The 25,452-nt window shown below is 41.1% G+C and overlaps 1 protein-coding gene across 2 annotated transcripts in view; it reads right to left on the bottom strand.

The window, feature by feature from the left end:
- The window catches only part of rnf111 (ring finger protein 111), a 116,573-nt gene that overhangs the window by 77,512 nt on the left and 13,609 nt on the right, over positions 1 to 25,452 (bottom strand). The window lies entirely within an intron of this gene.

Genomic DNA, 25,452 nt, shown 5'->3' on the forward strand with positions numbered 1-25,452 from the left:
ATAATCCTCCAAGATATCCATGCTCCTCTAATTCTGGCCTCTTGAGCATTCCCATTTTTAATCGCTCCACTTTGGATGGCCATGCCTCCAACTGTCTAGCCCCTGAGCTTTGTCATTCCCTCCCCAAATCTCTCCATCTTTCTGCTTCAATTTCCTCCTTTAAGATAATCCTTAAAACCTAACACTTTGACCAAGTTTTTGGCCATCTACTCTAATATCTCATTTGGCTCAGTGTCACATTTTATTTTATAATGCCTCCATGAAGTGCATTGGGATGTTTAATTATGTTACAGATGCTATATAAATACAAGTTGTTTTTGTTGAGGAATGATGGCATTCATATTACAAAGAGGATAAAGGGCAACTGGTGAAGGCACTAAGATTTACAAGGTTAACACAAGAACTGAGTGTGTAACTACCAGAATGACAGAACAGGCTTTGGTTCTCTTCCATAGAGAAAGGGAAGGCTGACGGAATGACCTATCAAAGATGTTGCCACTTGTGGAGAGTGCAAAACTATGAGTCACAAATATAAAGTAGTCATCAATAAATTCAATATGGAATGCAGGAGAAACATCTTCACCCAGAGAGTGATTAGAATGTGTAACTTGCTACCATGGATCAGTTTTGGAGAAAAGAACAGAAGGATATGCTGTAGGTCCCACATAAGAGGCCAGTGGGCAAAATTAAAGCACACGGCATTGGGGGTAACATAATGGCATGGATTGAGAATTGGTCGACAGGCTGGGAATAAATGGGTCTTTTTCCGGGTGGCAGTTGGTGACAAATGGTGTACTGCAGGGATTGGTACTTGGGCCCAAGCTTTTCATGAGATATATATATATATATATATATATATAAAAATGACTTGGATGAGGGAACCAAATGCAATATTTCCAAGTTTACCGATGACACAAACCTGGGCAGGGTTGTGAGTTGTGAGGAGGATGCAAGGAGGCTTCAGGGTGATTTAGACAAGTTGTATGTGTGGGCAAACACATGGCAGATGCACTATAACGTGGATAAATGTGAAGTTATATGCTTCGCTGTGAAAAACAGAAAGGCAGAGTATAATTTAACGGTGAAATATTGGGAAATGTGGGTGTACAAAGGGATCTGGGTGTCCTTGTACACCAGTCAATGAAAATAAATGGGCAGGTGCAGCAAGCAATTAGGAAGGCAAATGGTATGTTGGCCTTCATTGCAAGAGGATTTGAGTTCAGAAGTAGGGATCTCTTACTGCAGTTTTACAGGGCCTTGGTGAGGCCACACCTGGAGTAGTGTGTGCAGTTTTGGTCTCCCTACCTAAGAAAGGATAATCTTGCCATAGTGGGAGTGCAGCGAAGGTTCACTAGGCTGATACTGGGGATGGCAGGAATGTCTTATGAGGAGAGATTAGTTCAACAAGGCCTGTATTCACTAGGATTTAGAAGAATGAGAGGGAATCTGATTGAAACGTATAAAATTTTAACAGGGCTAGACAGACTAGATGCAGCAAGGATGTTTCCCTTGGTTGGGGAGCCTAGAACCAGGGGCCACAGTCTCAGGATACGGGGCAGGCCATTTAGGGCTGAGATGAGGAAATATTTCTTCATTCAGAGGTGGTCAACCTGTTTCTCTACCACAGAAGGCTGTGGAGGCCAGGTCACTGAATATATTCAAGAAAGAAATTGATAAATTTTTGGATATTAGAGGCATCAAGGGTATGGAGAGAAAGCGGGAATATGGCATTGAAATCAAGGATCAGCCACGATCATGTTGAATGGCGGAGCAGGCTCAAAGGGCCAAATGGCCTACTCCTGCTCCTAGTTTCTATGAAGCAGAATGAGGGGAAACCCATGTAGAATAATGCAGAGAGAGTTAGACAGAATGGCTGGTTTCTGTGCTGTAAATTATATGCAATTCTATTAATATCAGTGCTAGAAAATGCCAAATTAACAATCAACTCGATGGCTTAAAAGGTAACATTGTGTTTGAGTCAGGAGGTGGTGGGTTCAAGCCCCACTGCCGGGCTTTTGTACACAATCCAGACTGATGCTCATTTGCAGTACTGAGGCAGTGTTCCATTGTTGAAGCTGCCATCTGTAGAATGGGAAAAGTGCATAAAAGATTCTACAGCCTTATTAAGAACAACAGGGGAGTTCCTCTGGTGTTTTGGTCAACACTTATTACTCAAGCAACAGCACCAACTAGATTATCTGGTTATATATCTTATTGCTGATTTTGGGACTGGGCTGTCCATAAGCTTTTTCCTTTTCTTTTGGTCTCTAATTTGATACGGAATTATCAATATCAGAGATCTCCTATTGATTGGCCTACCATTTCCAAATTCCATATTTGCCTTTAATCTGTATTGTTTCTTCTTCAGATATATCTAATTAAAATTCCAAAATAACAAGTTTTACAACTGAAAGTTTAAAAAAACTAGAACTAGTCCTTCTGTTTAAGTGCAGTGAAAAAACACCATTTTATCATCCCAACACAAATATCCCACTGATTAGCACAAGGGTTCACCTTAATGGTTTTTCAAGCCTTCCAATTTCCTTCCTGGATCTCATGCAAATACTGATTGTCCCATGTCACTCTCTCTAATCTGTTACATTCTATTTCCTGCTTTTGTCTGGTATCATACTTTAATTTATCTTTCTTCAAAATTATCCACTTTCAATGGACATTTGCTTTGCATCCATTTGTTCCAGCTCAGTTCTCAGCAGCCAAGAGGAAGCATGGTATGTACAGCAAGTTGCAATTTGGTGCAAATGCTAGAGACGGAAATCCTAACCTATGCCTCAACTGCTTCCGTGGTATCAAATATTAAATGCAAAAGTAATGAAGATGTTTTTATTGGTAAAAATCATGAAAAGTGACAACCCGTGGTATAAAATGAGTGACTACCATGGTTTACCAAGGTATAGAAACTCTCCATAGGCTAATAGACAGTTGTATAAATTATTCCCATGTCCTCCTTGCCAAACTGATTTGTAAACTAATTTTGTACTATTTTCACATTCACTAGACTCAAAGTTTTAAATTAATCACGAACTAAGAATAAAAACACTTTCATTTCTAGAAGGGGAAGGAAAACACAAGGAATAATTTTATCAAACAGTTTCAAATCAAAATCAGACATTTACTATAAAATACTTACTAAAATTGTCAATATACTGATTCATATTTTCCTATGGAACAGTAGGGATTTTCTTTCATGACATATGATGTGTACAATATAGTATTATCCAGAAATCTGGAAAGGCTGTTAGTCTTAATAACTAAACAGGGTTCGTATGAGGAGTTTAGTAAAATGTCATGGAATTTCCAGACCATGTCAGACTGAACTACATACCCAGCAGTACAATTATGGCTTTGTTGTTTCAAATAGGTTTGTGTCAGAAGATTGTGTTATGAGCAAGGGTAATATACAAGTGACTGTGATCATGGCAATTTGACAAGAATTACAAATTTAGCAAAAAAATATTGGCTTAAGTAGACTTTCTTTCTGTGACATAGTGGTGCCAATAGTTAATACTTTATCTGATAACACAGTATATCTTGGTAACCAACTATGCTGTAGAAAAATCAGCTTTTTACTAGTAGGGACAAGCTGAGCAATGTGGTGATGCAGAGAAAATTAATTGTGTTCTCTCAAACCTTGTTTTTGTTATTTCCTTGAATCACACAAACCTCAAATTCTGCTAAGTTATCAAATGGACATTCAGATAGGTACAGTGAATACCCATTCTTCTGCAATTAACATAAGGCACATTAAATTAAATAAGTGACGTCACTGGTCTTGGCGTATTATCTTCTAATATGCCTCAGAAAAATAGGAACTTAAACCAATATTACTTCTGTATGATCCTCTCAACTAACATAGTTGGTCAGTGATAGTATTCTTATCCAAATCAAAAAGTTTTGGGTTCAAGTCCCACTTTAGGGCACTGAATACTAAATCTAAATCGGCACTTCAGTGCTGTATTGAGAAAACTGCACTGATGAAAACACTGCCTTTCAAATGAAGTATTAAACCAAGGCCTCACCTGACCCTGCAACTGGATGTAAAAGATGAAAATGCACTATTTTTAATAGTAGTGGTGCCCTGGCCAATACACTTGGTCTAAACTTCCTGGAATTTAGCAGAACTAATTTTAACATAAAATTCTTAAGGGACTTGACAGGAGAGATGCTGAGAAATTATTTCCATGGCTGGAAAATCTAGAACATGGGTTAGTCTTAGAGTAAAAGAGGTTGGCCATTTAGGGCTCAGAGAAGGAGAAATTTATTCACTCAAGGGGTTGTGAATGTTTGGAATTTTCTACACCAGATAGCTGCAGATGCTAAATTGTTGTTTATACTCAAGATATAGGTCGACAGATTTTTTGAGTAGCAGGAATTAAGGGACATAGGGATAATGCAGGAAGGTGACACAAAAACTTTGAAATCTTGTGAACTGCAAGGATAGTGATAGACAGGCTGGTGGAATGGGCAGATACTTGGCGGATGAAACTTAATGCAGGCAAGTGTGAAGTGATACATCTTGGTAGGAGAAATGAGGAGACGCAATATGAAATAAAGGGTACAGCTCTAAATTTTTAAGGGGCAGGAGCAAAAGGACTTGGGAATATTGTACACAAACCATTGAAGGTCGCAGGACAGGTGGCAAAAGGGGTGAATAGGGCATGTGGGATCCTGGTAAAAGCAAAATAGTGCGGATGCCGGAAATCCGAAACAACACCACAAAATGCTGGAAAATCTCAGCAGGTCTGACAGCATCTGTGGAGAAACAGAGTTAATGTTTGGAGTTCGTATGATCCTTCTTCAGACCCTTCTTCTTGTCTTCCCTCTCCTCATGTGGGATCCTGGGTTTTATAAATAATGATATGGAGTACAAAAGTTAGGCAGCTATAGTGAACCTTCATAAAATGAGTAGTTCAGCCTCAACTGGAGTCTCATGTCCAATTCTGAACACCACACTTGTGAAGGCATTGGAGAGTGTGCAAAGAATTACAAGAATGGTTCGAAGGAGGAGGGTTTAGAGGTGCTCAAAATCATGAGGGGTCTGGGTCAAATAGACGGAGTGAAGTTGTTCCCATTGGCCAAGGGTTAATGACACTGATTTAAAGTAGATGGCAAGAGGCCGAGGACACAAGGGGAAAAAATGCAGCGAGTTGTTAGGGTCCGTAATACACTATCTGAGAAAGTGGTGAAGGCAGATTTAATCATAGCTTTCAAAAGAAATTGGATAATTATAAGAGAAAATAATTTGCAGCGCTATGGAGAATGTGCAGGTAAGTGGGACTAGCTGAGTTGCTCTCCAGATAGCATGGTCATGAAGGCCAAATCGCCTACTTTTGTGCTGCAACCATCCTATGATTCTCTAAGGTGGAGCTGAGGTAGATCAGACATGATCTTACTGAATGTTGGAGCAGGCTCCAAGGGCCAAATGGCCTACTTGTGCTACAATTTTTTAAAGTTATGTTCAATAGCTATCCCTCAGCCAACATTATTAAAACATATGATCTAGTCATTAGTACATAGCTGATTGCGGGACTTTGCAGCTTGCAAATTGTCTGACACATTTCTTACATTACAACAGTAGCTATGCTTCAAACGTATTTAATTGACTTTAAAGTGCTTTGGGCATCCTGAAGTCGTGAAAGTGTTACATAAATTCACATCTGTCCTAAACTCCCACCACCAGTCCTTCATCCTGATCTTAGCTAATTCAAAGGTCTCTGAAAACATAATCCAAGTTTGAAATTGTTATTCTAATTGTACTGCTGAATGCTTATACTCAGCATTACACTTAACTGAAAATCTAGCAAAAATTATAAAATTATGCCAATTTCTGGATTCATCTAACTCATGCATTTTTACCATTGCAGTACTGTGTAAACTTGTACAAGTGGATCCATAGATTCCTGTTCGAGATTATCAATGCTTGGTGGAGGCAGCATTCCCTGATCATTATGGCCAAATTCAGGAAATGCATAGATTTGGTTTAAAACATGGGGCCAATGGTAGAATGACCTACTTTATTGCTGACACATCTATCATCAAAGCCAAAAGCTTCCACCAAATGGTCCTTCTACATTCCAAGCATGGATTTTTAAGCAGTCCTTGGCTGAGATTTAAGTCAATGTTGACCACAAAGAACCAACTTCCACAGAAAAATAATCAGCTGACTGCATCTATATTACTGCAAGGCACCAAGTATCACTTTTCAATGAATAAAATTAAAATAATTTGTGCTTATTTGCAGTACAATCTTAACTGGATTCAGAAAACCGTCCATTATAGCTTTGTCTACTAATATACATGCTTCTATCTCCACTCACACAGACTTTCCATTGGTGATTATATGACAGCAAGATCGAGAACTTAACAAAACATGAAGTTACTAATCTTATAATGTGATGAATATCTGCAAGCACATGCTGCACATGCTTGACTCATGCCAAAAATTGAACTTTTTCATGTTTCTACCTTGATAACTAATACATGCCTCATTCTGTTGATGACAACCCAATTTTACAGGCTTGGTGCATGCATATTCTCCTTGTACAGACTTAAGAGTAGAATCAGGAAGAAAGGGCTGTTTTTACTTTCCTATAGATTTAATTTGCATGGTGACCTTAAACAACAAGTTCCACTACAATTTCAAAGAGCTTCTTCTCAGGATACATTGGTATTTGGTTATATTACTGGACAACTATTTTAGGGAACACAAATTCAAATCCCACAATGGCAGTTTGAGACTCCCAGTTTTAAATTTAAAAAAGCTGATATCAATAGGAGTGACCACAAAGCTGTCAGATTGTATTAAAACTCAAATGGTTCACCATTGTCTTTTAGATTTTTTTCATTCTTTCACGGGACTTCACTGCTAACATAGGCATTGCAGAATTGCTGCCTCTGATGTCAAAAATCCTACTTGGAATGAAGTACTCCTCAAAACGTGTGACACAAGAGCTATACATTTTCAGATACCGGAAACAGCTAGCAAGTTAACCTATCTTCTCAACTTAGGATAGATAATGCATGGTGTGGAAAGATTTAAAACTTGTTTTCCCAGCTTCTGAAAGTGGAAATAAAACTATTTTTAAATTATCCACCTAGTAACAAAGGTGGCAAAGGCTTTGTCATTCCAGGTAGTGTTACTAGCAGCAAGCATAAAAATAAAATATGGGAATGAGAAAGAATCAGCCCTCGACCAAGGATCTAGATTTAAAATGATCTTTTCCGCTTTGAGATGCTGATAGATCCACTGTATATTTCCAAAATTTTAGATTTCTAACATCTTTTTCATACCCAACAGCAATATAATCAAGAAATGCTAACATTATTAAAGTTCAGGTACACTTTTAACATTATATTGTAATAAGTGTGAAGGGGTTAGTTGAGTTTGCAGACAAACAGCATTTGTTGATAGATTACTTTTATAGAAATCAAACGCAGGATTGCATCTACTTAGATATGATCCCAGTGTTCCACAATCCTTTCACAATCCAAACTCTAATATCTAAATACATACACAGAAAAAGGAAATTTAGTTCGCCTGCTGAGAAATTCAGACGGTCAGAAACAAAATTATTTCTGCACACTCGCAGCAGGTAAACTTGGGCCACTTCCCCAAATATAAACCTCAACCTTAAGTGCACCTCCTGCAGTGTGGTACTTTCAGCTCACAAGCAACCGCTGTATCCGTCACACCCCAAGGAAACTGTCAAATGCATTAATCAGCCCAGGCTTGAAACTAGATTTCGATTGCATACAATGATGTTCCCAACTTGAGGAAAATATTTTGTTCTTGCAACATTTGAGGCTTGATCATCTAGAGTTAAAGAGCTGCACATTCTACCACTCAGTTCACAGTCAGCCAATGGATATCCCTTCCAATTTACTTCCATTCTCTGGGGAGATGCCTATTAGCTCGTGGTCTTTTGCTGCTGAAATTGTGAAATCAGCAGAGTGCAACTTAATCTTGCAAACAGCCATCATCTAGACAACTAATGAAGATGTCATATTGCAAGAGATGATCCAAACTAATATAGTAGTAAGAACAGAAAAACAGTGTAAGTAAGCAGATCTGTCAGCATCTGAAAAAAGACGGCAGGTTAATATCCTCGATGTGCTCATTTGTCAGAAGTGGAAAATAAGTCATGTTGGTCATAGGACTGATCAAAACAATTTGGAGCAGTGGGGGGGATGGAGAAGAACAAATAGGTAGAAGTCAAGAATTCTAGCTGCTGGTTCCCAGACAACCTAATGAATTGAATACCTAGTGAATCTGCTCTTCTTAAAAAGATGGATGATATACAGTAGTATATAGAAATCTGAGAGATAGGGGAAAGGCATTAAAGAAAGAGGACATGAAAATAGCTAAGCAAGGTGGTGAAAAGGCAAAGGAAAGATGCACAAAAAATATAAAAATATGGGGAGGCAGTGCAGGAGAATAAAAATCACAGAAGTTGATGGAAGCACTCAGCTAGCCCAGCAATAACTGAGCAAAGACAGACTCACACTCGGGTGCAGACATTACTTTTCCTACGCCCCACTCACCCCCTACACCATAGCCAGTTCTGATGAATACTGTAGCAGTTTTAAATGTTGTTCCATTTCTAGTAATGAGTTAAGGTATGGCAAGCACCTCTAGAAGGTCGTGGGGGAGGCCTGTGGGTTGCAAGATCTCATTCATCACTCATCCTGCCTATGGGATTTGGGGTGACCGAAGTGGTAAGTCTACAAGAAGATGGTCCATACTTCCTATTCGTCAACATCTGGGACATGCACTACTTAATCTGATTAGCAAATGCTGGACAACTGCTTCCTCTGTATTTGCTGTGGGTGCACCGAGATGCTGCAAGTATGCATGGAATTGGTAGCAGTTACAGCTCTTACAACAGTTCCACCAACACTCATCTATCAGGGTTAGGTAGGAACCTGTAATTAGTGGAGTGAAAGATCCTGAACTGGCTGCCTCATTTTGCTTCTCACAAGGATTAGTGACAAGTTTGTCTTTCCCATTCTCCTGAGCATGCACACCTCAGATGTGGAGTTATCCATGTTTTCTCAAATCTAAAGGTCTTTTCTTTCCTTTAAACTTCCATTCCCTATCCCCCCCACCCGTAACCTTTGACTCCCTTGTCTTATTTCTTAAATGGGGGACCCCTTATTTTTAAAATTGCGTTCCCTAGATCTAGTCTCTCCCACAAGGGAAAAGTGGACTCACATTAGTGCATAATTGTAAGTAGCCTACTGATTGACAGCTTAGGACCAAATACAAATGTTGTAAACAAAAAATTGACCATTTGTCTAGGATATTTACAGTGAACTGGATGGCACAGGGTTTGGATCGGGATAACAGACAGACAATCAAGTCTTTCTGGTGGATTAACTACGAAGGGTCAAATAGCTTCCTTCATTTATCTTGTTTTATTGAGGATTACATAGATGATCAAATACAAGGTAGAGCGCAATACTGCTACACCCATTTGAGAAACATCAACCCAAGGGAGGCTACCAGCCAAAAATAATGATAAATGATTCAAGGTTAAATATTATTTTTCATTTAATTTAAATTTGGGGGGGGAGGGGAGGGGCCTTAGTAGGGAAGTTCATTATGTAGACTGAGGAAACTGGTTTATACCCAAAATTGTCTTTTTTGTTCAATATTTTATATTCTGATATGAAGCGTAGCTTGAAGATGCTACATAAAGCTTGCCTCAGCATCCTTGCTGTATTCATTAACACGAGAAACTCCCACAGGACTGTAATGTTAAAGATAAAATACGCTTTCATTGTTACAAATTGTGGTGAAACACATCACAAGCATTTGTAGCAGAGCTGAAATTATGGTGCAGCTGCACCGACGTAGCTTACTGCACTGAAAATTATGGCAGAGTTTGGCTGTGGCGGGGCTTTCAACTTCCCCTCGACACCCGCAACTGCTTGGCCATGAAGAGTCTGAAGCACATGAGGCGGCACAGCTTCTTACTACGTTGGCCCCCACCCCCACTCCCCTACCAAGGTCAGCCCCCATGTGCCCTCCCCAACCCCCTTGGCCTTTTCATCAACACCACCCATACCCCGCTACCCCCACTTCCCCAACCTGTTGCGAGGCCCCCCCGCACAACTGGATCGGGACTCTGGGGCTTAGAACCTGGGAACTGCTTGCAGTCCTAGTCCTAGCCACTGCTGCTGGGACTAGAGCTGCCAGCCAATCAAATTGGTTGCCAGGTCTCTGAGTGTGGGACTTCCGACCAAGTGAGGGGCAGAAGTCCCGGCTCCAGCCAATTAATGCTCCTGGGAGCGTTAAACAGCTGCAGGGTTGCTGTGATCAGTGGGATGTGTTCCCTGTCGACTCTTCCTAACTCAGGTTATAAATCGTTAATATATTATTATGGAAAGAATCTTAACTAGATGGTTGAGGAGATAGTTTATGTGACAGGTTATTTTTAATTTATTATTTAGGATGGGAGACATGCTGTCGCTGAGGATGTGCACAGCTGTAAAACTAAATGCAGGGCACTTCACAGACAGTTGCACAATTGTGCAGGTGCACAGCTTCAAGGGAACATAGCAAACAACCTGATCAGCAAAATAGCTGGTAAAACTCAAGATGCCAATGTACAGAGAATAAGAAACTCTGGACATAGTATTGCTCCCTAACGTGACTTAACTCTTCTCACACAGGACTAATAGACACTCAGCTGAATGAAGCCATGTGCATAATTACAAGTATTGAGAGAACAACCAACCTGGCCCAGCTATTGGCCCTGTCCAACAACAACCTTCCTGACATCAGACACAAGGTAGAACCGCAGAATCTGCTCTTTCTTGTGCAAAACACATCATGCTTAACACTGTTTAAGGTCGCGGTTAATCCACTGAATGTCCTAGTTCTATCAAAGGAATTTGGATGTCATCAACAGATGATAGGTGGCGAAAAATAAGCTTCAAACATAACCAGCGACAGTTCCAATAATCTTGAACCATGGTTTGAACCTTCTATGACCTCAGTGGATAAAGCTCAATTGCTTCAGATGTGGAATGTTCAGGTTTGGTGTAAATGACTATAAATGGGGCCTTTGTGACTCCCCTCTTTGCTGTGGCCAACTGAAAGATGTTCACCACCATCTTGTCAAAGGCAATTAAGGATGGGCAATAAAGGCTGGCGATGCTCATATCCCATAAATATATATTAAAAAAGTACTTGCAGATTACACCCATTGACAAGGGCTACCTAGTTTGCTAATGGACCAGGACTCCACTGTATTACTGCAAAAGATGATGCAAATTACCTTATTATGGCAATAAGTGAAAATCGAAATAAAGTAGCACTACATTAATGATGGGAGCATCAAAATCAGTTGTCACACCTAACAGTAATTGTACTGAACCAAGATGAAATGAAAGAGAGATAAATGAGAAACTGGTGCACAATAAATGAGAAGGGAGCATTCAATGGAATGCGAGGCACTCTGTCAGACACGATTTGCTTTTCAGCTTGTTGCTGCAGAGAGAACACATGATTCTTGTCCAGAGCAGCTACCCAAACAAAACTGCTGCAGGTGCCTTCATCCTTATAGTACAGTGAAATGGCACTACCATCTTTTGTGAGTTTAACTCAGTTGGTGATTCTAGATTAATTTGGATGCTTCCTTCTTTTGTTTTTAATCAAAAAAAAATTGGAGTTTAAGGAAAATAATATTCCTGCCACCTTCGAAGAGCTGCAGTTTTTAATGCAGGCAGGGCAGGCCAGATTACAGCTGTGCATTCCTTTCATTCTCAACCACCTGGTTTCATTTGCTCAGCAACATGCAAGAACAAAAACACTGGGGCTTCTGATTCAGAACCCTCACTCCAACTGATCTGTAAACAGATTACAACCACCTGGATTAAGTATATGCAAGAAAACTGAAGAAAATCACACTCTTCATAACCCTGCAGGTTCCACTCTACTTCTAAGTTATCTTCCTGTGGGTAAAGGGTCAAGCCATAAAACAGGAAGGCAGAGCAACAATCTGCTCAGCAAACTCTCATTCATTCTACACAACTTCCTAGATCTGCCCCCTCATGTGGATGTGAAAGATTTTGAATACAAGCAGGGCAGTGCTCCCTGGTGTTCTGGCCAATATTACTTATCCCTCAATCAATCAAACAACATGAAAACAGATAACCTGGTGATTATCATGTTTTTTTGTGGGAGCTTGCTGTGTGCAAATTGACTGCTGGGTTTCCGACAGTAAAGCAGTGGCTACACTTCATAAATAATTCATTGGCTGGGAGGCACTTTGGCACGTCCCAAGTTCATGAAAGACACTATATAAATCTAAGTCTTAATCTACTTTAATTTGAAAGGTCTAAAATTATATTTCATACCTGTGGACCCTGGAGTTGCAAGTTTATTAAGGCTTACCCTAATAAAAATTACTTTAAAAGAGTTCACCTTCTCTATAATGTAAATACAGTGACTTTTGTTAAAGTAGAAAAGTTTTTAACACTTTGTAATAGCTTAAATAGAATTAGCACTGCAGTTCCATTGAGTTTGCGATGGAGGCAGATTGGTATAACAGTAGAGTCCATTGGTGCTGGCCATTGCCTTGCTCACAGCCTGTTGAAAGCTCCATATCAAAGGCATAGTTAATCTAACTGCATAAAAATAAAATATTACATATAAGCTTAGATTGCAGCAAATTTTTAGAATGATCAGAAGTAGTAACTTTGGACAATTGTTTAAAAGAAACTGCAAATTTTACACTCTCAGGATGTCACAAAGTACTTCACAGACAACAAGTTTTTTTTTGAAGAGCAGTCATTTTTGTTTTGTATGCAAACCAAGATCCTACAAACAGCAGAAGAGTTCAACAACTACCAAATCCCTTTTATGGAAGAGATGCAGGACATTGGTACAGGTTCCTGTTTCCCGTTTCATGTGTCAGCTGAAAGACAGTACTGCACTGAAATGTCAGCCTAGATTATGCGCACATAAAATCTGGAATGGGATCCAATCCCACAAATTTAAACTCAGAAGTGAGTGAGACCAAGATAATATTTAATTTAAAATAAAGAACAGAATAATCTTCTGTAAGTGTGTGCCATTTGTTTCCGTAATTGCTAAACATTTGACTATACCTCAACAAAAAAGATAATTTGTAAACTGCAAAAAAACCTAGTAACTTACAATTTCATTTTAAAAATCCTATATACGAAACAAAATGTTCAAAATTAATGACAATTATAATGGCTAAAATTTACAGTTTGCAATAAAAGATCAGCACTCACCATTCATTAAAAGTCTGTGGGTAGCTGTTAAGCGTAGTGGGCTGCTGAGTGAAAATTAAGCAATTAGAAAAGCTCTTTCAGTGTTGCGCCCTGGATCTGGAGCCCATGTGAACAGGGCAAGCAACAACCAAAACAAAAACAGAAACAGAAATACCTGGAAAAACTCAGCAGGTCTGGCAGCATTGGCGGAGAAGAGCACAGTTGACGTTTCGAGTCCTCAAGACCCTTCAACAGAACTGACCCTTCAGTTCTGTTGTAGGGTCATGAGGACTCGAAACGTCAACTGTGCTCTTCTACGCCAATGCCGCCAGACCTGCTGAGTTTTTCCAGGTATTTGTTTCTGTTTTTGTTTTGGATTTCCAGCATCCGCAGTTCTTTGCTTTTATCTCAAGCAACAACCAATCTCATCAGCAAATCAGATTGAAAAATTCACACTGAGGAGCGCAGAATCTAAATGAATTAACTAGCCTAACAATACCTCAATGTAAAAATCATATACCAAAACTGAAATAAAGAGAGGAAAAGATGGGATTGAGAGAGAGAGATAAAGGAGACACCAAAAGAAAAAGACCATTATTTTAATTTTAAAATCTCCAACAATAAGCAAGATCTGAAGGATCCACACTTCTACAGGATAATTTACAGTGACAGGGGTGTTGTTTGGCGGTAGTTAAGACTTATGCTGTAAAAAATTCACTTACACATAGAATCATAGAATGATACAGTACTGAAGGATGCCATTCAGCCCACTATGCCTAACTTTTTACGTCATGTTTAGTAGATAAGTGCTGCACCTCCACACCCTTCATGTGTTTGAATGCCAAGTCTCTCTGAGTTACCAGTTCTAGCAAAATTTGAGGAGCAGGGAAAATCAAATAGCAACTTCCTGATCTTATCATTTAAATGGCAATCGTGGATGCTGGAAGTTGCTATCCGATTTACTCCACAATAATGACAAGTGTTGATAGCCTCGCTGTTATTCTTAATGCCGAATCCGAACACCATATCATTAAAAAAAACTCAACACCGGTTTCCATGGATTAACCCTCAAAAATTCAAAACAACTCTAAATATAAAGGCAGAATGTTAAATTTATACCAATGGCTACAATCAATCTGGACAATTCCATTTCACTCTGAGAATTATCTTCCTCCCCAATTCCCTTCAGCGTACTCTATGCCAGATTATGAAAGCCATCAAAGTAACATTTTCTGTGGTCAACTGACACATGAGCAAAACCAACACTCAGACAAATGATCATCAAGTTGGGAGAGAGACTGAAACACACAACTACACTCTGACACTTGACATAGCAAAAGTGAATAGGAAACTTTGACAGCAATTTACAATAGTAAATACTGACAGTGGAAAGTAAGATCTTTGGACAGTAAGTGAACACCCTTCACATGAATTTTATATGTAAAGACTTTTAAATGAGTTATAAAAACACATTATATTGAACTTGAATCTATCTGGACTATCCAGCAGAAGTCACAAAGTAGCAATCAGAAATTGGGATCACTGGCTGCTCTGTTTTTAAAACCAAGGCGAGTTCCACTCCACCAGTGCCACCTCTGGGAAGCATCAATACGCTGAACATAAAGCTGACTTATATAGTTCATAGTCACATTTTAACAGTAACATAGATAAATCAAAACTTTGTTAACAAAGAAACAGAAATATATCTATTAAGTTCTGTTTATCGATCTCATTAAAATTCTTGAGGCATTTGATTCAAAAACTCCAGTTCTTCAGCACATTTAGTAATGCAAGAACTAAAAAAATCTGATAAGTAATTGCTTCGAATATGGTGAAATACCTAAAAAAAAGGTGTGCTTTGAAGTTATAAAACTGAACCGTTTGTTCATTTATGCAAATAAACTGGATACAAGCGCACCCACTTTCAAAAGAATCTATTTGGGAGTATAAAACATTAGCAGGTTTATGCTTGTCAGTTGCCTAATGGCCAAATATCACAAATGGTGAGGGAGGAGTGTGAATGGAGATGGGAAACAAATTTCCTTTGGAATTCAATCAAATAATTCCAAATAATACATCTGTCAACAGAAGACCAGAATGAGTCAACTCCCTGGGGTCAACAGCATAGTCCAAGGTGTACCACAACCTACTATGCAAAGGACATAAATGATGCCTACAGGTCAAACAGCTAACTTACCAATGGCAACAGGAGGTCAGGTAATTTAAGATAAATTCTACATATTATAGGTAGTAAAAAAGAGCCCAAAAAGGCAAAAGGCTGAAAGCAACTTACTGTTGAGATACAAGTTTGTGGACAAACGATGGAGCAGTGCAGACCCTGGCAACCGGTATGATTGGCAAAGTGGTTTTGCCAGGTGAAAGTATGAGATTGCAAGGACAAAAAAAAGCTGCAACTTACAACAGAAAACCTCGACACACTGATGTTTCAAGCGCTTCACACACATTAATCACATAACACAAACAAAATGATTTATACCTGAGATGAGCTTGTTTGTACATATGACAGCCAATGGTCTCTTGCACTTCTTTCAAAAGGACATAGACAAGGTGGAATGGGCAGATAGATGGCAGATGAAGTTCAATGTGGAGAAGTGTGAGGTGGTGCATTTTGGTAGGAAGAACATGGACAGATAATATAATAAAAGGGGTGAAATTTTGAAGGGGGTGCAGGAGCAGAAAGACCTGGGAGTATATGTGCATAGGTCATGAAGGTGGCAGGACAGGTGGAGAGAGCAGTTAATAAAGCATATAGTATCCTGGGATTTATTAATAGGGGCAAGGAGGTTATGCTGAATTTATATAAGGCACCTGTTTGACATCAGCTGGAGTGTTTTGTACAGTTCTGGGCGCCACATTATAGGAAGGATGTGAACACATTGGAGAGAGTGCAGAAGAAGTTTACAAGAATGGTTCCAGGGATGAGAAACTTCAGCTATGAGAATAGATTGGAGAGGTTGGGACTGCTCTCCTTTGTAAGAAGGAGGGTAAGAGGAGATTTGATAGAGATGTTCAAAATCATGAGGGGGTTGGTCATAGTAGATAGGGAGAAGCTGTTCCCGCTCGTAAAAGGATCAAGAACGAGAGGGCATGGATTTAAAGTGATTTGCAAGATGTGCAAATGTGGCGTGAAAAAAAACTTTTTCACACAATGAGTAGCTCGGGTCTGGAATGCACTGCCTGGAAGTGTGATGGAGGTAGATTCAATCGAGGCATTCAAGAGGGTATTAGATGATTATTTGAATAGAAACAATGTGCAGGGGTACGGAAAAGGCAAAACTAGGTCACAATGCTCATTTGGAGAGCCGGTGCAGACACAATGGACTGAATGGCCTCCACCTGTGCCGTTAAAATTCTGAGGTTCTGATCCTGTACAATTAGATAACATGTTAGAAAAAGTTTTACTACTTAAAGATCTTGTGTGCCCACAGCACATCACTTGCACCCATTCCAAATGAACATTGAAGGAAATAAAAACCAGGCACAAATACAGTGCTTGTGGAAAATAATTTTCCGTGAAACCTGAGGCCTTAATGAGATTCCCTTATCTCTTCTATGTGTTCTCTGCACCACAAGCACTTCTCCAACACATTATCCCATACAGCGTCCTAGGGATGCAGCAGGTATTAGGCTTCTGCCTCAGATAATGCAGTATTCCTCACCTATAGATAGCACGGTTGCAGAGCTGGGAGCCTGTCAACGGTCCCTCTGTTCCTGACAATATCCTGAAGATCTACAGTATAACCACAGAATATTGTCAATCTGCCAGTCAGCCTGGCTCATTTACAGGGCAGGAGTGGTTGACACATCACAAGGGACTAGGATTACTCTTGCTTGACTCCAAATATTGCGACAAGCCAATCTCTGAGTCAGAGAGCCCATACATGAACAGCAGTGGGAAACTTAACAGTGCATAAGTGCAAGTAACCCACGTAGTTTGAGTCAGTAAACTCCCAGCTTTTCTCATTTGCATACATTGAATAAAAAAGAAACCAAGGTTTTCAGATTCTGTCATGGGGTATGGGCAGTGTTTTTAGGGAGGGAGTTCCAAGATGTTGACCCAGCGGCAGTGAAGGGACAGCAATACATTTCCAAGTCAGGATTGGAGGGGAACTTCCAGGTGGTGGTGTTCCCATGTATCTGCTACTCTTGTCCTTCTAGATGGCAGTGGTTGTGGGGTTTGCAAGGTGCTGTCCAAGGAGCCTTGGTGAATTCCTGCAGCACATCTTATAGATGGTACACACTGCTGCTACTGTGTATCAGTGGTGGAGCGATTGAACGTTTCTGGATGTAGTGCCAATCAAGCGGTGTGCTTTGTCCTGGACGGTGCATGGCTTCTTGAATGCTGTGGGAGCTGCACTCATCCGGGCAAGTGGGGAGTATTCCATCACACTCCTGACTTGTGCCTTGTAGATGGTGGACAGTCTTTGGGGAGTCAGGTGGGGAGTTACTCGGCGCAGGATTCCTACCCTCTGACCTGCTCTTGTCGCCCCAGTATTTATATGGCTAGTCCAGTTCAGTTTCTGGTCAATGATAACCTCCAGGGTATTGACAGTGGATGGAATGCCATTGAACTTCAAGGGCAGATGGTTAGATTCTCTTTTGTTGAAGATATTCATTGTCTGTAACTTTTGTGGCGCAAATGTTACTTGCCACTGGTCAGCTTAAGCCTGGATATTGTCCAGGTCTTGCTGCATTTGGAAAGAGACTGCTTCAGGGTCTGAGGAGTCATGAATGGTGCTGAACATTGTTAGCTGATGATTGCATAATGCCACTTCTGATCTTATGATGGAAGGAAGGTCATTGATGAAGCAGCTGAAGATGGTTGGGCTGAGGACACTACCCTGAAGAACTCCTGCAGTGATGTCCTGGAATCGAGATGACTGACCTCCAACAACCATAACTGTCTTCTTTTGTGCTAGGTATGACTCCAACCAGTGGAGTTTCCCCCCCCCACCGATTCCCATTGACTCCAGTTTTGCTAGGGCTCCTTGATGCCACACTTGGTTAAATGTGGCCTTGATGTCAAGGGCACTCACTCTCACCTCACCTCGGGAAATTCAGCTCATGTCCATGTTTGAACCAAGGCTGTAATGAGATCACAAGCTGAGTGGCCCTGGTGGAACCCAAACTGGGTGTCAGTGAGCAGGTTATTGCTAAGCAAGTGCCACTTGATAGCATTGTTGATGGCCCCTTTCGTTATTTTATTGACGATGAAGAGTAGACTGATGGGGTGGTAATTGGCCAGATTGGGTTTGTCCTGCTTTGTGTGTACAGGGCATACCTGGGAAACTTTCCAAGTAGATGCCAGTGTTGTAGCTGTACTGAAACAGCTTGGCTAGGGGCGCAGCAAGTTCTGGAGCACAAGTCTCCAGTGATATTGCTGGAATATAGTCAGGGCCTGTAGCCTTTGCAGTATCCAGTGCCTTCAGCTGTTTCTTGATATCACGTGGAGTGAATTGAACTGGCTGCAGACTGGCAACTGTGATGTTGGGGACCTCCAGAGGAGGCAAAGATGAATTGTCCACGCAGCACTTCTGGCTGAAGAATGTAACAAATGCTTCAGCCTTATCTTTTGCACTGATATGCTGGGCTCCTCCATCATTGAGGATGAGGATATTTGTGGAGCCTCCTCCTCCAGTGAATTGTTTAATTGTCCACCACCATTCACGACTGGATGTGGCAGGACTGTAGAGCTTAGATTGGAGATCTATCCCGTGGTTGTTGGATAGCTTAGCTATGTCCATCACTTGCTGCTTATGCTGTTTGACATGCAAATAGTCCTGTGTTATAGCTTAACCAGGTTGACACCTCATTTTTAGGTATGCCTGGTGCTTCTCCTGGCATGCCCTCCTGCACTCTTCACTGAATCAGGGTTGATGCCCTGGCTTGATCGTAATGGTAGAACGGAGGATATGCCGGGCCATGAGGTTACAGATTGTGTTTGAGTACAATTCTGCTGCTGCTAATGGCCCACAGCGCCTCATGGATACCCAGTCTTGAGTTGCTAGATCTGTTTGAAATCTTATCCCATTTTGCACAGTGGTAGTGCCACACAACACGATGGAGGGTATCCTCAATGTGAAGGTGGGACTTAGTCTTCAAAACGACTGTGTGGTGGTCAATCCTGCAGATACTGTCATGGACAGATGCTTCTGCCGCAGGCAGGATGGTGAGGATGAGGTCGAGTGTGTTTTTCCCGCTTGTTGGTTCCCTCACCACCTACTGCAGACCCAGTCTAGCAGATATGCCCTTTAGGACTTGGCCAGCTCGATCAGTAGCAGTGCTACTGAGCCAGTGATGAACATTGAAGTCCCCCACCTGGAGTACATTCTGTGCCCTGTCCAACCTCAGTACTTCCTCCAAGTGTGTTCAACATGGAGGAGCATTGATTCATCAGCTGAGGGAGGGCGGTAATCAGCAGGAGGTTTCATTGCCCATGTTTGACCTGATGCCATGAGACTTCATGGGAGTTGGACTCCCAGGGCAACTCCCTCCCGACTGTATGCCACTGTGTTGCCACCTCTGCTGGGTCTGTCCTGCCAGTGAGACAGGACATACCCAGGGATGGTGATGGTGGTGTCTGTGACATAATCTGTAAAATATGATTCTGTGAGAATGATTAGGTCAGGCTGTTGCTTGACTAGTCTGAGGCAGCTCTCCCAATTTTGGCACTAGCCCTGAGATGTTAATAAGGCGGGCTTTGCAGGGGCGACAGGGCTGAGTTTGCCATTGTCCTTTCTGGTGCCTAGGTCGATGCAGAGTGGTCCGTCCAGTTTCATTCCTTTTTTGAGGCTTTTTAAGTGGTTTGATACAACTGAGTGGCCTGCTAGGCCATTTCAGAGGGCATTTAAGAGTCAACCACATTGCTGTAGGTCTGGAGTCACACGCAGGCCAGACCAGATAAGGATGGTAGATTTCCTTCCCTAAAGGATATTAGTGAACCAGATGGGTTTTTACAACCATCGACAATAGTTTCATGGTCATCATTAGTCTTTTTATTCCAGGTTTTTATTCAATTCAAAGTTCACCATCTGCCATTTTGGGATTCGAACCCAGGTCCCCAGAGCATTAAAAACAAAAATAAAAATACCTGGAAAAACTCAGCAGGTCTGGCAGCATCTGCGAAGAGGAACATAGTTAACGTTTCGAGTCCGTATGACTCTTCAACAGAACTAAGGAAAAATAGAAGAGAGGTGAAATATAAGGGAGAGTGGGACAAGTAGAGCTGGATAGAGGGCCAGTGATAGGTGGAGATAGCCAAAAGATGTCATAGACAAAAGGACAAAGAGGTGTTGAAGGTGGTGATATTATCTAAGGAATGTGCTAATTAAGGGTAGAAAGCAGGACAAGCAAGGTACAGATAGCCCTAGTGGGGGTGGGGCGGGGCGAAGGAATCGAAAAAGGCTAAAAGGTAGAGATAAAACAATGGATGGAAATACATTTAAAAATTATGGAAATAGGTGGGAAAAGAAAAATCTATATAAATTATTAGAAAAAAAGGGGGGGATCGGAAAGGGGGTGGGGATGGAGGAGCGAGTTCATGATCTAAAATTGTTGAACTCAATATTCAGTCCGGAAGGCTGTAAAGTGCCTAGTCGGAAGATGAGGTGCTGTTCCTCCAGTTTGCGTTGAGCTTCACTGGAACAATGCAGCAAGCCAAGGATGGACATGTGGGCATGAGAGCAGGGTGGAGTGTTGAAATGGCAAGTGACAGGGAGGTCTGGGTAATGCTTGCCTTTTGTCCGCAAGCATTACCCAGACCTCCCTGTCGCTTGCCATTTCAACACTCCACCCTGCTCTCATGCCCACATGTCCATCCTTGGCCTTCTGCATTGTTCCAGTGAAGCTCAACGCAAACTGGAGGAACAGCACCTCATCTTCCGACTAGGCACTTTACAGCCTTCCGGACTGAATATTGAGTTCAACAATTTTAGATCATGAACTCTCTCCTCCATCCCCACCCCCTTTCCGATCCCCCCCTTTTTTTCTAATAATTTATATAGATTTTTCTTTTCCCACCTATTTCCATTATTTTTAAATGTATTTTCATCCATTGTTTTATCTCTACCTTTTAGCCTTTTTCGATTCCTTGGCCCCACCCCACCCCAACTAGGGCTATCTGTACCTTGATTGTCCTGCTTTCTACCCTTAATTAGCACATTCCTTAGATAATATCACCACCTTCAACACCTCTTTGTCCTTTTGTCTATGACAGCTTTTAGCTATCTCCACCTATCACTGGCCCTCTATCCAGCTCTACTTGTCCCACCCTCCCTTAAAGCAGCTTATATTTCACCTTCTATTTTTCCTTAGTTCTGTTGAAGAGTCATACGGACTCGAAACGTTAACTGTGCTCCTCTCCGCAGATGCTGCCAGACCTGCTGTTTTTCCAGTATTTTTATTTTTGTTTTGGATTTCCAGTATCCGCAGTTTTTTGCTTTTATCCCCAGAGCATTATCCTGGGTCTCTAGGTTACTAGTCCAGTGACAATACCAACCTGATATCCAACAATAGTTTAAACACTTGCCACGATTGGGAACCCAGCCTTCAAGGCTACAGCATGTACCGACGTAGAAATAAAGCATAAAAAGCTCATCATTGGCGACAGAAGGATTACTGACTCAGGACTGGAAAATAGTGAAAAGATAAAGTTCCCGTCCTGCAAAAGAAGCTGTTTATTTTTCAAAAGAATCTTAACATTTCAATATTAGATCTTCCAATAATTCAATGATTTAAGTGCACTGCATGAAATTGCACCAAACCACATTGAGCAGTGCTGTATGAGCTAAACTCAGACGGAATGCTATAATTTGTTCAAGAGCCTCTGAAGTTGGGATAGGATAGCAGAAAATATATCTGGGATTCTGCTCCTGTCATTTATTCAGCGACTCCTGCTGGACAAGTGCTTGAGTGAATTGGGTCGTTTAGAGATCAAGAGGGCAAATGGCATGTTTGTCTTTATTGCAAGGGGGCTGGAATACAAGAATAAGGATGTCTTGCTTTAATCAGACAATTTCACTCTGGTGAGACCACACGCAGAGCAGAATGCACAGTTTTGATCTCCTTGTATATACTTTATAGTATATACTTGACTTGGAGGCAGTGCTGAGAAGGTTCACTAGACTGATTTCTGGGACTTGAGAAGAATGAGGGGTGATCTCATTGAAACATACAAGATTCTAAGGGGGCCTGACACTGGAGTGTTTTCCCCTGGCTGGAGAATCTAGAACTAGTGAGTATAGACTCAGGGTAAGGGGTTGATCATTTAAAACAGATGTGGGGGAATTTCTTCATTCAGAGGGTTGTGAATCTTTGGAATTCTTTATTGCAGAGGGCTGTTCAGTTGTTGAGTTATATTCAAAGCTGAGATGGGATAGATTTTTGGGCTCCAATCAGATCGGGCAGGAAAGTGGAATTAATGGTCAAAAGAAAGAAAAAAATGGTTGCAATCTTATTGAATGGTGGAACAAGCTTGAGGGGCCATAAGGCCTCCTCCTGCTCCTATTTCTTTTGTTCTAAGCTATGACAAGCCTGTTCTGTAATACAACACACACACACGCACAAAAGCAAAACATTGCAGATGCTAGAATCTGAAATAAAAACAGAAAATGCTGGGAATAGTCAGCAAACCAGGCAGCATCTGTGAAGGGAGAAACAGTCCAATACTGCTATGTACGGTCCAGATTCACAAGGCAAAAATGACCACTTGAACAATGCAAAACAAAGGCCAATGGAACAATGGACCAAAATTGCATGAGTTGCTGTTTTCAGGGGCAAAGGGTTAAGGACAGGAAAAAGACTGAAAATTACACGTTTTAACGCGTAATCACTCATCATGAAAGAACTAATGCTCCAGCACAATGTTATCAGCAGCCAATTTTTAAACTTCTTATCCACGCCTTATTGGAGTGCGTGGTGGTGAAACACAACAGAACAATGCTGAGGCCATGAGATTGAAGTTGGAAAAATTACTTGTGTTTAGGTAACGACGCAAAATCATTTTTACAGTTCAAAAGTCACTGCCTGTGATGCACTTCAACATCCTGAGGACGTAAGAGGTGCTTTTATAAGTGCAAGTTCTTTCTTCTTTTCTATTAACGTACAAGGGTCATATGATAATTAAAAAGGTCCACTGGAGAAGTCACCAGCCCAAAAACTGAAAAAAGCAGCTAGCTTAAAAAACTGACTGAAAATTATTAAACTGAAAACACACTGTGCACTGAAAATGTGGCTTAATTCTACATGTAAGACGACAGCAGGATCAGAAGCCACAAACGCATGATCAAGCCCCAACTGAACCACAAAGAAGGACCAAAAGCAGAAGCTCTGAAAAACAATAAATCTATTTCTGTTGGTAAGCAAGCGTCTTCTGAGAAAAGAAAACAATGACTTCCACTCTCCCAGAAAAATTACCACCAAAAGCCATGGCAAAATTTCAGGGTTTTTATATTCTTTCATGAGGTGTGGGTGTCGCCATCTATGCCAACATTTATTGCCCATCCTCAATTGCCCTTAAGGTGTTGGTGATAAGCTTGAACCGCTGTCCATGTGGTGTAGGTACACCCATAGTGCTGTTAGAGAGGAAGTTCCAGGATTTTGACCAAGCGACAGTGAAGGAACGGCGATATAGTTCCAAGTCAGGATGGTGTGTGGCTTGGAGGGGAACTTGCAGGCATCTGCAGCCCCTGTTATCTAGGCAGTTGAGGTCGCAGGTTTGGCACTGCATATTCAATGATTTTAAAGGCATGATTTTCAACTAGTTTTTCAATAGAAATAACATCTCACCAAAATGGGTCCAATCATATCTGTTCACAAGAGTTCGACAAGGTGGACGTGGAAAGGATGTTTCCTCTTGTGGATGAGTCCAGAACTAGAGGGCACTGTTTTAAAATTAGGGGTTGCCCTTTTAGGAAAGAGAGGAGGAGAAATCTTTTCTCCCTGAAGATTGAGAGACTTTGGAACACTCTGCCTCAGAAGCTGGTGGAGGCAGGGTCATTTAATATTTTTAAGGCAGAGCTAGATGGATTTCCTTGCCTAACAAGGATCGAAGGCTATCAGGGGTAGATGGAAATGCAGAATTTGAAACACAAACAGATCAGCCATAATCTTATTAAATGGCAGAGCAGGTTCGAGGGGCTGAATGGCCTCCTTCTGCTCCTATTTCCTATGTTTGCATGTTCACTTGAAGAACACATTGGGAAATAAAAGCCTCTAGGCCCAGACTTGTTGCAGAAGGGCAAGCCTTTGCAGTAAAAAATTCTTTAAATGAAATTGAAGTATAGGGAATTAAGTGGTTTCATTTTGCTGTGCATAACTTGTGTTATTTCAAATTTAATTTTTCCATGCATACCCTGGTCTCTGATAAGATGGCAGCTGAAATAAATTTGAAAACATATCGAATGTTTTCATTAGCTGGTTTTGAGGCTTCCTGATTCATTGGTAGTTCTTTTGTGCTTGCAGCTTTGACACTGCTGCCATTGCTGCTTCTGACTTGCTGATTTTGTTGTGTGCAGTACTCTTGGGCAGCTACACCGATTTCATAGGAATTTCTGATTTATTTGTGACACTCAGACTTTTTCTGGGCGTTGAACAATACATGATCCGACTAAAAAAAGTGAAAAGATTTTCTACTGATGCTCAGGCTCAGCCAAAAGGCTAATAGAAGGCATCACCCTCTTCAAGTAAAACTGGTCTGTTTAGTAGCCTTAAGTGGTTTTGCCAGTCTTCAGCCAAACCCTCCCATCACCACCAACCACCCTGTTAGTTTAAAGCCCTATCCACAGCCCTAGTTATACCATTTGCCAAGACACTGATCCCAGCCTGGTTTAAGTAGAGCCCGTCCCCAACAGAACAGCTCTCTTTTTCCTGGGTAGTGGAGCCAGTGCCCCACGAATCGAAACCCCTTCTTCCCAAACCACTCTGAGCCATGCATTTAATTCTCTAGACTGCTTGGCTCTATGCCAATTGGCACGTGGTTCAGCTAATAATCCAGAGATGATTACTATTGATGTTCTGTGTTTTAATTTGGACCATCACTCTTCAAACTCTCTCAGCGAACATCACTCCCAGTTCTACCTACGTTATTGGTTCCTAAATGAACCACAACAACTAGATCTTACAGAGAACAGTTTTTTTTAATCTCCCTGGCTCTACAGTCCCCTTTCGCTA

This window comes from Cetorhinus maximus, chromosome 26 (assembly GCF_964194155.1).
Source record: "Cetorhinus maximus chromosome 26, sCetMax3.hap1.1, whole genome shotgun sequence".
Lineage (NCBI taxonomy): Eukaryota > Metazoa > Chordata > Chondrichthyes > Lamniformes > Cetorhinidae > Cetorhinus > Cetorhinus maximus.